Source organism: Mustela erminea, chromosome 6 (genome assembly GCF_009829155.1).
Source record: "Mustela erminea isolate mMusErm1 chromosome 6, mMusErm1.Pri, whole genome shotgun sequence".
In the NCBI taxonomy this organism is placed as follows: Eukaryota; Metazoa; Chordata; class Mammalia; order Carnivora; family Mustelidae; genus Mustela; species Mustela erminea.
In genome coordinates, this window is record NC_045619.1 from 131,900,477 (window position 1) to 131,914,164 (window position 13,688).

Here is a 13,688-nt window from a genome sequence, read left to right on the forward strand (position 1 = left end):
GTTGGAAAAATGGCACTGAAAGACTTGCTCAATGCAGGGTCACCACAAGCCTCTAATATGTAAAAAATGTAGCATCTGGGAAGTGCAATCGAGTGAGGCACAATAAAATGAGGTGTTCAGTAGGCAGGTGAACTGTAGGCAACATTAAACACAAAAGGAAGGATAGCGGCCAATCCCCATAGTTTTTTCTCCTCTTATCTATTGTCTTAAGTTGGTTCTCAGGAAGAGAAAGGAGAGAGAGCTGTATTATTATTATTATTATTATTATTACTATTTTTACTATGAGGAACATCATTAAGGTTTGAATGACTTCATTAAATGGAGATGCCACGATTAGCCAAAACTAAACTTACAACACAATATGCTATATTTCTTTCCATAGTTGAAAGCTGAATTAGCTATAAATAACAACAACAACAAAAATCTCAGATCACAGTAACTTAACAAAACAGCAGGTTGACTGACTTCTCTCTCGTGAAGAAATCTGGAGGTCATCTCTCTAGGGCTGATAAACCATTCCATGGTGCCAGGAAACCAAGATTCTATGTTTTGTTCTATCACCCTTAGCACATGGCTCTCTCTTCAGAGCCCATGCTGGCTTATTCAGGCTCCAGATACCACATTCAAATCGTAGCCAGAGAAAGGAGAAAATTAGAACAGCCCTTTCCCTTTAAGGATATTTCCTGAAAGTTCCATGGGCTATTCCTGCTGGGCTATTCCTGCTTATATCCTATTGGACAGAATGTGGTCACGTGGCCACATGGAGCTGCAGGAAGGTGAGGAAATACAGTCTTCTTCTGGACGGAAATGGACCTCATCAAAAATCAGGGATTCTACTCAGAAAGAAAGGGAGAAAAATTATCGGAAGAAAGCCTCTTTGCCACACAGGGCCTTTAGATTTGTAATGTCCCAAAGGTAAATGTATATATTATATAAAAAGGTCAATATCCCTTCAAACAGGAAAGTAACTCTCATATGGTAAACATGAAAACTCTACTTTGGAATTTGGCAAACTAAACTTAACCTTCTAAAGGATGACTTAAGATGGCCTTTTTTGATACAACTGATGAATATTCCTTTGTCCAGAAGTATACTTTGTGATGAAGATAGAATGAAAGCCAGATGGAAAACATTTTAAAAGGAAGGATTTCCAGTGGCTCAGTAAGATAAGAAGCTCACTCTGGATTATGGCTCAGGTCATGATCTCAGGGTCCTGGGATTGAGTCCTGTATCGGGCTCCACACTCAGTGAGGAATCAGCTTGAGATTCTCTCTCTCTCTCTCCCTCTGCCCCTCCCCCAACTCATGTGCACATGTGTGCGCTCTCTCTCTCTCTCTCTCTCTCTCTCAAATAAATAAATCTTAAAAAGAAAAGTTAGGAATTTGGTATTATCATAGAGTTGCATTTCATCTAGCCAGGAAATAACACTAAATAAGTTTGGAGCCCTGCTGAGGAAGTCATATGTTCCTACTAGACTGGGCTACAAGACCACACACCTGTTTGTCTGGCAAGGGTGCTCCCTGGTGCAATGTATTTATTGCAGTGGCCTAAAAGCATATAATCTGTGCCAATGGTGAGCTTAAAGGAATATTCATACGTAAGTCATATCATCTCAATAGGATAATGAAGCTTGAATAGTTAGGAAATACTGGACATTAACATGAGTGAAATTATTATAGCATTTTCTGAAACCCTGTGCATGTAAAACTGGGTACCTAGTCATTCTATCCCAAGTTGAATTCAACTGTAGCTCTCATGACACCTTTGATCTATCTCCCAGGAATTCACATTATGAATAAACACTTGAATATGCATATTAGAAAGGTTTGGCAGAATTGGACCCTTTGATGCTTTGATGGAGGATTATATTCTGTCGGGAGACAGTGTTGACTAGGGTAATGATTGCTAGCGACAGGCTCCAGAACTCTACTTTAATAACAATAATTTAATAACAAAATAATTGCAGAAAGTATTAGAAAACTTCAGTGTTCTATATCACACTCTACCTATAAGCAAATTTTGCTTTGGCAAAGACCCCTCAAATGGGTTGGATCTTTCTAAAATTTAGGAAATAAAGAGTCTGAAGAAACTACTTGTAGGATTTTCTTTTGCTTGGATTCAAACACAGGTAATAGCTAACGGATGATACAGAAGTCTTTGAAGGCAATGATAAACTCTTTTTAAGGGGGGGAGAGAGAAATTTTGCTAGATTATGTAGTTCCTACATTATAAGAAATAAAACCATTCATTCTTTCCATTCACAAGAGTAATTGCAGGAACTTGGTAAAAGTAGATCAAATTATGAACTTTCTCAAAATAAAAATTGACTTTCCTATTTTAAAAAGTAGCCTACCATTCCCTTAAGATATTATACTGTTTTGCAAAAAGAAGTTTGCGAAGGGAAGTTTGCATTGCAAACAATGTGGATAAAATAGGATCTGAATAGTAAGGACTGAGCCAATGTTACTGTAGCACTTGAACTCCCTGACTAAGGGGAGTTGCCTCATAGTTGGATAACTGGTGCTTCTGTTTTGGGGTAACTTCCTGGCACAACGGAGAGCTTCCCTTTTGGATACAGCTGCTCTATTGTAACATGACCAGGATTGCAAAAGAAAAGTAAAGCCTACAATGGGGACCCAGCAGCAATGTTTCATCAGCTTAAAATTTTTCATCTGTGAGTAAATGAGCAAACAAACAAGTAGACGATGTCATGTAAATTACATGGATGATCGTGGTTCAATATTGTGAAAACTGAGCAGGGATTGATTCCTATCTTGGGGTCCTCTGCTCTCTATGTCTGATTATTCATTTCATGTGAGACATGTGGTGTTATGATTCAGATTGTACTTTAAGTTATATAGATAACAATTCCTTACACAGTGTTTTATTTTAATTGTGGTGACATCTTTAAGTGTTCTGTGCATTAAGTACATTCACATTGTTGCGCAACCATCACTACCATGGATCTCCTGCTTTTCATCATATCATACTAAAACTCTGTACCCATTTAACACAGCTCTCTAAGAAACTCCCCTCCTTACTTCCAGCTAACCTCTACTCTATTTTCTGTTCCTGTGAACTTGACTAAAGTAGGTCCCTCATATAAATGGAATCATATAATATTTGTATGATTTGTGTAAATATGTAAAATGTTGTGACTGGTTTATTTCACTTAGCATAATGTCTTCGAGGATCATCCGTGTTGTAGCATGTTTCAGAATTTCTTTTTTAAGGGTGAATAATATTCCATGGTAGGTGTGTACTGTATTTTGTTTATCCACTGATCTGTCAGTAGACACTAGGTTGCTTCCACCTTCTGGCTGTTGTGAATAATGCTTCTGTGACTATTAGTGTATAAATATCTGTTGGGGTGCCTGGGTGGCACAGTTGGTTAATCGTCCAACTCTTGGTTTTGGCTAGGGTTGTGATCTCGAGGTTGTGAAACTGAACCCCACATCAGTTTCCATGCTCAGCACGGAGTCTGCTTAAGACCCTCTCTCCCTCTGCCCCTTCCCTTTCCTCTCGAAAATAAATAAATCATATATATATATTTGAGTCCCTGCTTTCTTTTTGGTATACACCCAGAAGTGGTATTGCTGGATGATATAATAATTCTATTTTTAATTTTTTGGGGACTCTCCAAATTATTTGCAGTAGTGGCTGCACTATTTTTTTTTAAAGATTTTATTTATTTATTTGACACAGAGAGAGAGAGAGAGAGAGCACAAGTAGGCAGAGAGGCAGGCAGAGAGAGAGGAGGAAGCAGGCTCCCTACTGAGTAGAGAGCCCGAAGCGGGCCTCGAACCCAGGACCCTGAGATCATGACCTGAGCCGAAGGCAGAGGCCTCAACCCACTGAGCCACCCAGGCACCCTGAACCATTTTACATTTCCATCAGTAATGCACAAGTTTTCTAGTTTCTCTGTATCCTCATCAACATTTACTACTTTCTGTGTTTTTTTCATAATAGCCATTTTAGTGGATGTGAAGTAGTATCTCATTGCAGGTTTGATTTGCTGTTCCTTAATAATTAATGATATTGAGCACCTTTTCACGTGCTTATTTGCCATTTGTTTGTCTACGTTGGGAAAATTTCTATTCTAGTTCTTTGTCCATTTTTAATCAGGTTTGTGGTTATTTTTGTTGTTGTATGGAGTTCTTTCTATATTCTAGAACTCAGTCCCTATCAGATACATGATTTCACTTAGTGTTTTAAGGGGTAATTAGGTCCATAATGGTAGCTGAGTATGGAAGACTCACGGGATGAACACAAGCTTGCTGAAAGTAAACAAAACATACTGATAAGCAGGTCACCTGGGGGAAAGAATAAGTAGTTTTGAAATCCCCCACAAAGGACACCTGGGTGGCTCCATTGGTTAAGCTGCTACCTTAGGCTCAGGTCATAATCCCAGGGTCCTGGGATCGAGACCCACATTGTACTCCTTCCTTGGCAGGGAGCCTGCTTCTCTCTCTGCCTCTGCTTACTTGTTTTGTGTTCTCTCTCTCTCTAATAAATAAATAAATAAATAAATAGAATCTTAAAAAAAATAAAAGTAATCCCCCACAAAGTGAAAAGATCAAATGAGTTTTAGGCAGAGTTCTCCTAACTTTTTTAATCCCCCTTGGTGTGTGGGCATGGCATTACCTAAAGGTTCTCCCTCTTGTTCCCCAACCCCAACAACCATATCAAAGATCCCCCCCCCACCCCGAGATAGATCAATGATTTGCTTTAGGGCAGTGTTTCCTCAAACTTCCCTCACTTGACAATTTTTGCCATACTCACATAATATGTAACATTTTTTCCAACACTTTTCTTTAAATCAACTCAATTTTAAAAATTAAATTTATCTTAAAACTTTAAAATCAATACTGTAAATGGCAAACCAGAATCACATGCCCTTCCAGCCACAGCGGATTATAAACATCAGGTACTCCTTTGTCATCCAGGACATCCCTTGCTGGTGGCCCTAGATAAGCATGTCCTAGCCCTAACAGTGGACAGTTACATCTGCCACTATGTTGGGGTGGGACTTTTTATTGGACAAAGGTGCTGTTCAATGAACAGTCTGTCCCATGCATAGATTTGTGCCCAGGGAGTGGAAATGGGCTGACGGTAGCACAGTACTATCACAAATGGTTGTCTGTAGTCATAACTACATGAAACACTACTTGAGCCTAAATGATAGTTCTCAAGATTTTCTTCTTAGGGAGAAAAGCCGCAGATTCCCACAGGATATGCTTTGTATAGGGGCGCCTGGGTGGCTCAGAGAGTGAAGCCTCTGCCTTCGGCCCAGGTCATGATCTCAGGGTCCTGGGATCGAGGCTCACATCGGGCTCTCTGCTCAGTGGGGAGCCTGCTTCCCCCTCTCTGCCTGCTGCTCTGCCTACTTGCGATCTCTCTCCCTCTGTCAAATAAATAAATAAAGTCTTAAAAAAAAAAAGATAAGCTCTGTATATGTGAGAAAATTGTCAGTTGTCTGAGGTAATTCTTTAACTTGGTAGTCCTCAGACTTAGTGGTCTCAGGACCTCTTTATATCCTTAAAATTAGTGAGTTTTTGTTTATGTGAGTTTTAGCTACTGACATTTACCATGTAAGAAATGAAAACTGAGAAAATTTGAAAGTTTTTACTAATTCATTTTAAATGATAATACACTACATGTTAACATAAATACTTTTATGAAAAATAACTTTTTTTTTTTCAAAACAAAAGACAAGTAGTTTTGTTTACATTTTGGTAAATCTAACATCTGGCTTAATGGAACTCAGCTGTATTTTCATATCTGCTTCTGCATTCAGTCTTTTGCAACATTCATGTCATGTGGACTCAGTAGACTGCTCTGCACACTCATGAAAGAGAGTGAGAAAGTCAAATAATATTTTTTAATTATAAGAAGTTGTAACTCCATAGATCTTCTGTAGGAAGATCTTAACTACTCTCAGATCACAATGGAAAGCTCAGCTTTAATTCATTTGGAGCTAGCTAGTGGGGTAGGGTGGTTTAGAAGGCAGATCCTAGAGCTAAACTGCCCCATTTCTGCTGCCATTTTTATTATCCATTTGACTCTGGCCAACAAATTTAACTATTTTGTGCCCTGGGTAGAATAAAGATAATAAAGAGGTTATAAACATATGGGTATATATCTATGAAATTAGTAAAATGAAACAGTATCTTGAAAGGGGGTTATATGCAGGTGCTCAGTTTAGTCTTGAACTAGAAGCACATTATTACTTTCATTTCATTTCTTAGTTTTATGTGAAGCTGAATATTTTTTGGTATGTTTATCAGTCATTTGTATTTCTTTTTTTTTACTCATTTATTAATATATTTTATCTATATTTTTGTTGTTAGTCTTTATACTAATTTTATGACCTCTTTACATAGTATACATATTAACTTCTCAATTCTTGTATATATTGCTATTTTTTCTCCAAATCCATAATTTATCCTTTATTTATCCTTAACTTTATTTGTGGTGCATTTTTCATCATGAAGAAGTCTTAAATTTGTATGTGTCAAATTTATTAATCTTTTTCCCTTGGCTTCTGGTTTTCATGTCTTGTTACTCCTAGATTGAAACATCCTACATTTTGTTTCTGTAGTTTATATTTTAATTTTTAACATTTAGATATATAATACACTAAGAATTTATTTTGGAGTATTATGTACAAGAGGGGATCTAATTATTCCTTCTCTGCAGAATGGGTAGCCAATTGTTTCAACATTATTTCTTTAATATTCCATTAATTTGCTGCTGATTTAGGAGGTCTTCTTTATAACACACTAACTTGTTATAATCATGTAGATCTACTTTGGGATTTCTCTATTTTGTTTCATATAGTATTTGTCCCTTCCAACATCCATAACATACATTTTAAATTACTTTAACTTTATAGTAAATTTTAATGTATGATATAAAAAGTTCCCCCTTCATTATTCTCCTTTCTCATAATTTTGATTTATGAATTTATTTCATGAATTTTAGAATGAATTTTTCAAATACAACCCTTACTTCCCCCAAATTGTAATTGTTATTGGAATTACATTACATTTATATATTAATTGGGAAGCACTGTCCTCCTTTACAATATTAAGTTATCCTGGATGCCTGGCTGGCTCAGACAGTGGAGTATGAGACTCTGATCTCAGGGTTGTGAGTTCAAGCCCCATATTGGAGTTTAATTAAAAAACAAACAAACAAATTAACTTATTCCATCCAGGAAATTAAACAGCTTTTAATTCAGTCCGATTATTTTTTACACCTTTCAGCAAATTCTTAAGATGTTCTCAATATAGGTCTTGCTATTTCTTTTAAAACTTATGTATCAAACAGGCTATTCTGTAAAGATTGTGATTATCACCCTCAATCAGGATAAAAACTATAAGGCAGATTGTGAATTATAAGACAATTGTGAATTTTCTTCTGCACCAAAGTTTGTTTTGCCTCATCTTGAAAAATAGAAGTTAAGGTATTCAAAATTTATATACATCAAGAATTAAAGATAATTTTGCACTAAGAAGGATGAACTGTTTGTCTGCTAAACTTGTTTGATCCATTAAATATGTCTCCTCAAGCAAGATAAAGTCTGGGTCAAATGTAGATTCTATTCCTCTACGTGGGTCTTGGAAAGAGAAAAGTAAGAAATAAGCTTCTTGATTTTAATGTATAGAATCTCCAACAATCATGTGCAACAGAATCAGTTGATGGGCTTATTAAAATAAAACTTGCTTTCTAACAAGTTTTCAGGCGATACTGATGCTGTTAGTCCAATGACTACACCTGGAGAACCACTGGTTTACTGTAATAACCCTGGGACAGAAATTCCAGGAGCCTTGCTGAGATAGATGCGGGAGGAGATGGTAGAGAGAGCATTATAAGTTAGATCTCTGGTCTTTCTCTTTGGCATTATAGTCCTTTAAATCTATGATGTTTTACTCTGAGGTTGGGTCTTATTCTTATCCCATATATTTTTGTATGAAATGTTCTGGTTTTTCAATTTGCATACAATGTGTTTGTTTGTTTAATTATTTTTATTACCATATAATGTCTTATTAGCCCCAGAGGTACAGGTCTGTGAATTGCCAGACTTACACATTTCATAGCAATCACCATATCACATACCCTCCCCAATGTCCATAACCCAACCACCCTCTCCATACCCCTCAGCAACCCTGTTTGTTTTGTGAGATTAAGAGCCTCTTATGGTTTGTCTCCCTTCCAATCCCATCTTGTTTCATTTTTTCCTTCCCTACCTCTCAAGCCCCCCACTTTGCCTCTCAAATTCCTCATATCAGGGAGACCATTTGACCATATGATCAATCTTTCTCTGACTGACTTATTTCGCTCAGCATAAAACTCTCTAATTCCATCCACGTCATTGCAAATGGCAAGATTTCACTTCTTTTGATAGCTGCATAGTATTCCATTGTGTATATATACCACATCTTCTCTATCCATTCATCTGTTCATGGACATCTAGATTCTTTCCACAGTTTGGCTATTGAGGACGTTGCTGCTATGAACATTCAGGTGCATGTGCCCCTTTGGATCACTACATTTGCATCTTTAGGGTAAATATGCAGTTGTCAATTTTCATACAATTTGTAATCTCAAATTTGACTTCTGCTGTAACCCAAAAATTGTGTAGTAGAGTACTTTAAAAACTATTAAGGTGTCACATCTTTTTGACTCATTTGTTCACTCATTCATTGTTGAGCAACATCTGTGAGTCACATGCTTGGGTTGTATCAGTGAGCAAAAGAGACAGATTTCCACATTATGGAGCTTATATTAGTGGACAAGAGATGAGCAGCACACAATAAACTAAGTAAATTATGTAGCATGCCAGAAGATGATAAATGCTATAGGTATAACAAAACAAAACAACAGCAGAACAGAGAAAGGGGAATCATGGATGCAGGGGGAGGGGTTGCAATTTTAAATATGCTAATCAAATTAAGTCCCAGTAATAAGGTGCAATTTGAGCAAGGACTTAAAGGAGGTGAAGGAGTCAGCCTCATGGATATGTAGCAGAAAAAAGCAGAGTAAATAGCCTGTGCAAAAGCCCTCAAGTAGTAGCATGTCTAGAGTATCTAAAGAACAAGGTGGCCATGGAAGCAAGCAGGGGTGGAGAACTGGAGATGAGGTCAAAAATATAAAAGGGGACAATTCATATATGGCTTTTGTAGGCTACTGCTATGACTTTAGGTTTCACCCTGAGTGAAATAGGGAGCCATTGAGGAATTCTAAGCAAATGAGTGACACAATATAATTTATATTTTGAAGCATCACGGGCTGTTCAGCATAGACTACAGGGAGCAAGAGTCTAACCAGAGAGATCAAGTAATAGGCAACTGAGCAGTAATACAGGTGGGGGATAAAGTAGCTTGAATCAGAGTGGGGGCAGTGGAGGAACTGAGAAGTGGTCAGATTCTGGTTCAATTTCAAAGGTAGAGCCCACAGAATGTCTTGACAAAATGGATGTGTATTCTAAAAGAGGGAAATCAAGGATGACTCTCAAGATTTTAGTCTTAGCAAGATGAAGGATGGAGTTAGCAACAATGAAATGAAGACAATAACTGAATAGGGTTAGGGTTGAATATCAGGAAATTGGTTTTTTATGTTAAGTTTCAGATATCCATTTGATATCCAAATGGAGATACTCTGTAGGCAGTTAGATATAGAAAACTGGATATCAGGATAAAAGTCAAGGTAAGATAGAAATTTGGGAGTTAAGAGCAAAGAGATGGTTTTGTAAACCATGAAACTAGATATGATAACCAAGATATTTAAAGGGCCAAACCCTGGGACACTCTACTATGAAGAGATCAGAAGGAAGCATCAAACCGTGAAGGGAACACCAGTACTGTAAGGAGAAAAGAGATTTTGGTATTCTGGAAATCAAGTGAAGAAAGTATATAAAGAAGGAAGGAGTAACCCACTGTGTCAAATATTGCTGTTAGGTCAATTAATATTAGGAGTGAAGATTAACCATTGGCATATTGAGAATATTAGTGACTTGAACAAGAGTGGTTTTGGTGATGGGATGAAAGCCTGATTGAAATAGGTTCAGGTAAGAAATGGAGGGGAGTGCAAAAACAATACTGTTATGCTGAAAATAAAAAGAAATTAAAAAAAAAAGAAATGGAGGGGAGGAATAGTATAGACTATAATTTCAAGAAGCTGTTTTGCAAAGGGAAGCAAAGAAATGAGACAGTAACTGGCAAGTGAGGTAGGGTCAAGAGTTTTGTACTTTTTTGAAAATGGGAGAAGTAGCAAAATGCTTTAATGATGGTGGAAAAAATCTAATATGGAGGCAGAAACTTGTTGATATAGGAGAGAGAAGGGAGAATTTTTGAATCAATATCATTGAGTAGCTAAGAGGATAGGATCTAGTATAGGAATCAGCAAACTTTTTCTGTAAGGGGCCAGATAGTGACTATTTTAGACCTTGCCAGCCACACTTGGTATCTGTTATATATTCTTCTTCTCCACCTGCAACTTTACAAAAATGTAAAAACCATTCTTGGCTCATATGTGTTATGTGGGAAAAAATAGCAGGATTTGGCCTATACATTGTAGTTTGCCAATCCTTGATCCAGTGCACAGGCAGAAAGGCTGATTTTATTTTTATTTTCTTAAAGATTTTATTTTTAAGTAATCTCACAACCCCAAGATCCAGAATCACATGCTCTACCAAGCCAGCTAGGCACTCCAAAAAGGCTGATTTTAGATAAGAGCATAGAGAGCATGCATAGTTTTTTGTATTGTAATAGTCTGGAAAACAGAGTATACCAAGTTCAGATGCTGGCAGGCAGACAGATGCAGTAGGATCTCTCTTCTGATTGTTTCAATTTTCTCCAGGAAATAGGAAAAGTTATCAGAAGGTAAGATTGAGAGCCAAAAATGCTGAATGTCTGAAGAGGAGAATTGTATAAAATAGTTGTCTATGAAAAAGAGAGTGAATAAAATTAGAGCCAATATAATTTGATTGCCTGGCAGCATTTTGAGATCACTTGAGGTTTGTGTTCATCAAATTTAAAGCGAGACCTCTTCACACTTGCATTTTAATTCCAGTCATGGTTAGCTTTGTGGGAGCAAGAGTTAAGTAAGTAAAGACTGATCAGAGTTACAGTTTTACCAGGTGAGTATGATGAATTAAGAGAGAACATTAAAGAAATGTCCAAGAGAGTGATCAATCATAGATCATGAAATTTAAGCAGAGTGAAAAGGGGAGAAAAAGGTGAGGGGCAGTGAAACAGTGATAGGATCAATATATTGGAATTTCCAATGAGTGTGAAGAATTATTGGGAATCAGAGATCTAGAGGGGGTAAGCCGGAAAGACAGAAGATGATCATGAAGGGGAATGCATGAAATTAAGATAGTGGTGGTTATTGGTTATAAGAAGTAGCTCTATATAAGGAATGACCAAAGGAGTGATGTAGGTAGTATGAAAAGGAGAGGTAATTAAGAAGATGAAAGTCAAAGCATTAGAAAAATCATTGATATGCACATTAAGATCACCAAGAATTGAGGCAGGAATGTTGGAGAGGCTGACAGAGTTAAAGTCATCAAGAAATAAAGGTAACTTTTGTTGACTTGAAGTTCTTTTGCATTGACATCTGAAGAATAGGTTTTAAGATTTCTATCTTTTGAAATTCACTAAGGTTTTCTATGTGGCCAAACTTGGTTAGTATTTGGAAATGCTTCATAGACATAAGACAGCATGAATTCCCTACTTGTTAAGATACAAAATAATATCTATAATTTTTTTCATTAGGTTTTTCTCAGTGAATATGGGGAGATCAATTAGGAGGACATTATATAGACAAAAAATGGTGGTTTAGTTGAGGCTTGTGGTAGTAGAGATGAAAGGAACTGGATGGACTAACAGAAACTGATGAAATCAAATCAAGCCCTAATGAATTGGATATGACATGTAAAGGAAGGAGGCGGCAAAGAGATCTTCTGCAGGGGGCCTTGGTGGCTCAGTTGGTAAAGTTGCTGCCTTTGACTCAGGTCATGATCCCAGTGTTTGGCATCAAGTCTTGCTTGGGTCTTCCCTGCTCAGGGAAGAGTCTGTTTCTCCCTCTGCCCCTCCCCCCCAACTCATGTGTACCCTCTCTCTCAAGTAAATAAATAAAATATTAAAAAAAAAAAAAACGATTTTTTTTTTTTGGTTTCTATAAAAATGTAAATAACGAATGGTCTAGCATTATCATTGAGAAGTCAGGATACCTCTGTTCAAAGTTGGCCTTACTTAGAAGGAGTGTGATACCAACAAGTTATTTTTGCTTCTCAATTTTCTCATTTCAAAAAGCAAGTAATAACATATGAGGTTCTTGTGAAGGTTAAGTGAATTAATGGATACAAAAAACTTATTTCAGCCCTAATACATAGTGAGACTTCAATGAGTGTGAGCTATGTTTAGTCTTCACCGAAACATTCAAAGATGATCCAGTTTGAAAGGCAAGTAATGAACTCAATTATGTATATTTCAAAGCATACATTTAAGGAACACATGTGGAGGTGTTAGGTAAATATGCAGTTGGATACTCAGGCATGGGACTCAGAAAAAAAGATCTGGGCTAGATCTACAAATTAGTCAGTCATCTGTATATGGATGGTAGCTATACACAGAAACCATGGGAGTGGATAAGACTGACTTGGGAAAAAAATAGTGAGGAAAAGACCGATTTTTTTTTTTTAGTTGAGATAAAATTCATATGACATAAAATACACCATTTTAACTATTTGAATGCACAATTCAGTGACTCCCAATATTCATTCACAATGTTTGCAATCATCACCACTAAATTTGAACATTTTTAGCACTTACCAAAGAAAACCCATATCCATTAAGCCGTAACTCCCCAGTCCTGCCTCCCATTAACCCCTGGCAAATAGTAATACTGCTTTATACATCTATGGATTTGCCTACTCTTGAGTTTTCACTTGAATGGAATCATACTCTATGTGGCTTTTTGAGCCTGGCTTCTTTTACTTAGCACATTTTTCAAGGAAGATCCATGTAGCAGTGCTTCATTCTGAGTTATGGCTGAATAATTCCATTGTATGGATACCACAATGTGTTTATCCATTCATCTGTTGGTGGCCATTGAGACTGTTTCTACTTTTTGATTATTATTTGGCTATACACATTCATGTATAAGTTTAGTTCAAATATCTATTTTCAGTTCTCTTGAGTGTCTGTTTAGGAGTAGTATTGCTGGGTCATATGGTAATCCAATGTTTAAACTTTTAAGGTACTAAGAAACTGTTTTCCACAGTGGCTGCACTATTCTACATTCCCTCTAGCAATTTATGAAGGTTCCAATTTCTCCACATTGTCGCCAATACTTGTTTTCAAATTATAGCCACTCCAGTGGGTGTGAAGTGGTATTCGTATTTACTTTGCATTTCTTTAGTGGCTTACAATATTGATCATCTTTCTATATACTTCTTGGCCGTTAGAATATCTTCCTTAGAGAAATATCTATTCAAGTCCTTGCACATTTTTACATTGGGTTGTCTTTTTATTGATGACTTACTGGGTTAGAGACCGTCAACAGATGTATGACTTGCAAATACTTTCTCACATTCAATGGGCTCTTTTTCTTGATAATGTTTTCTGATACATGTAAGTTTTAAATTTTAATAAAGTCCAATTTATCTACTTTTAATGTTG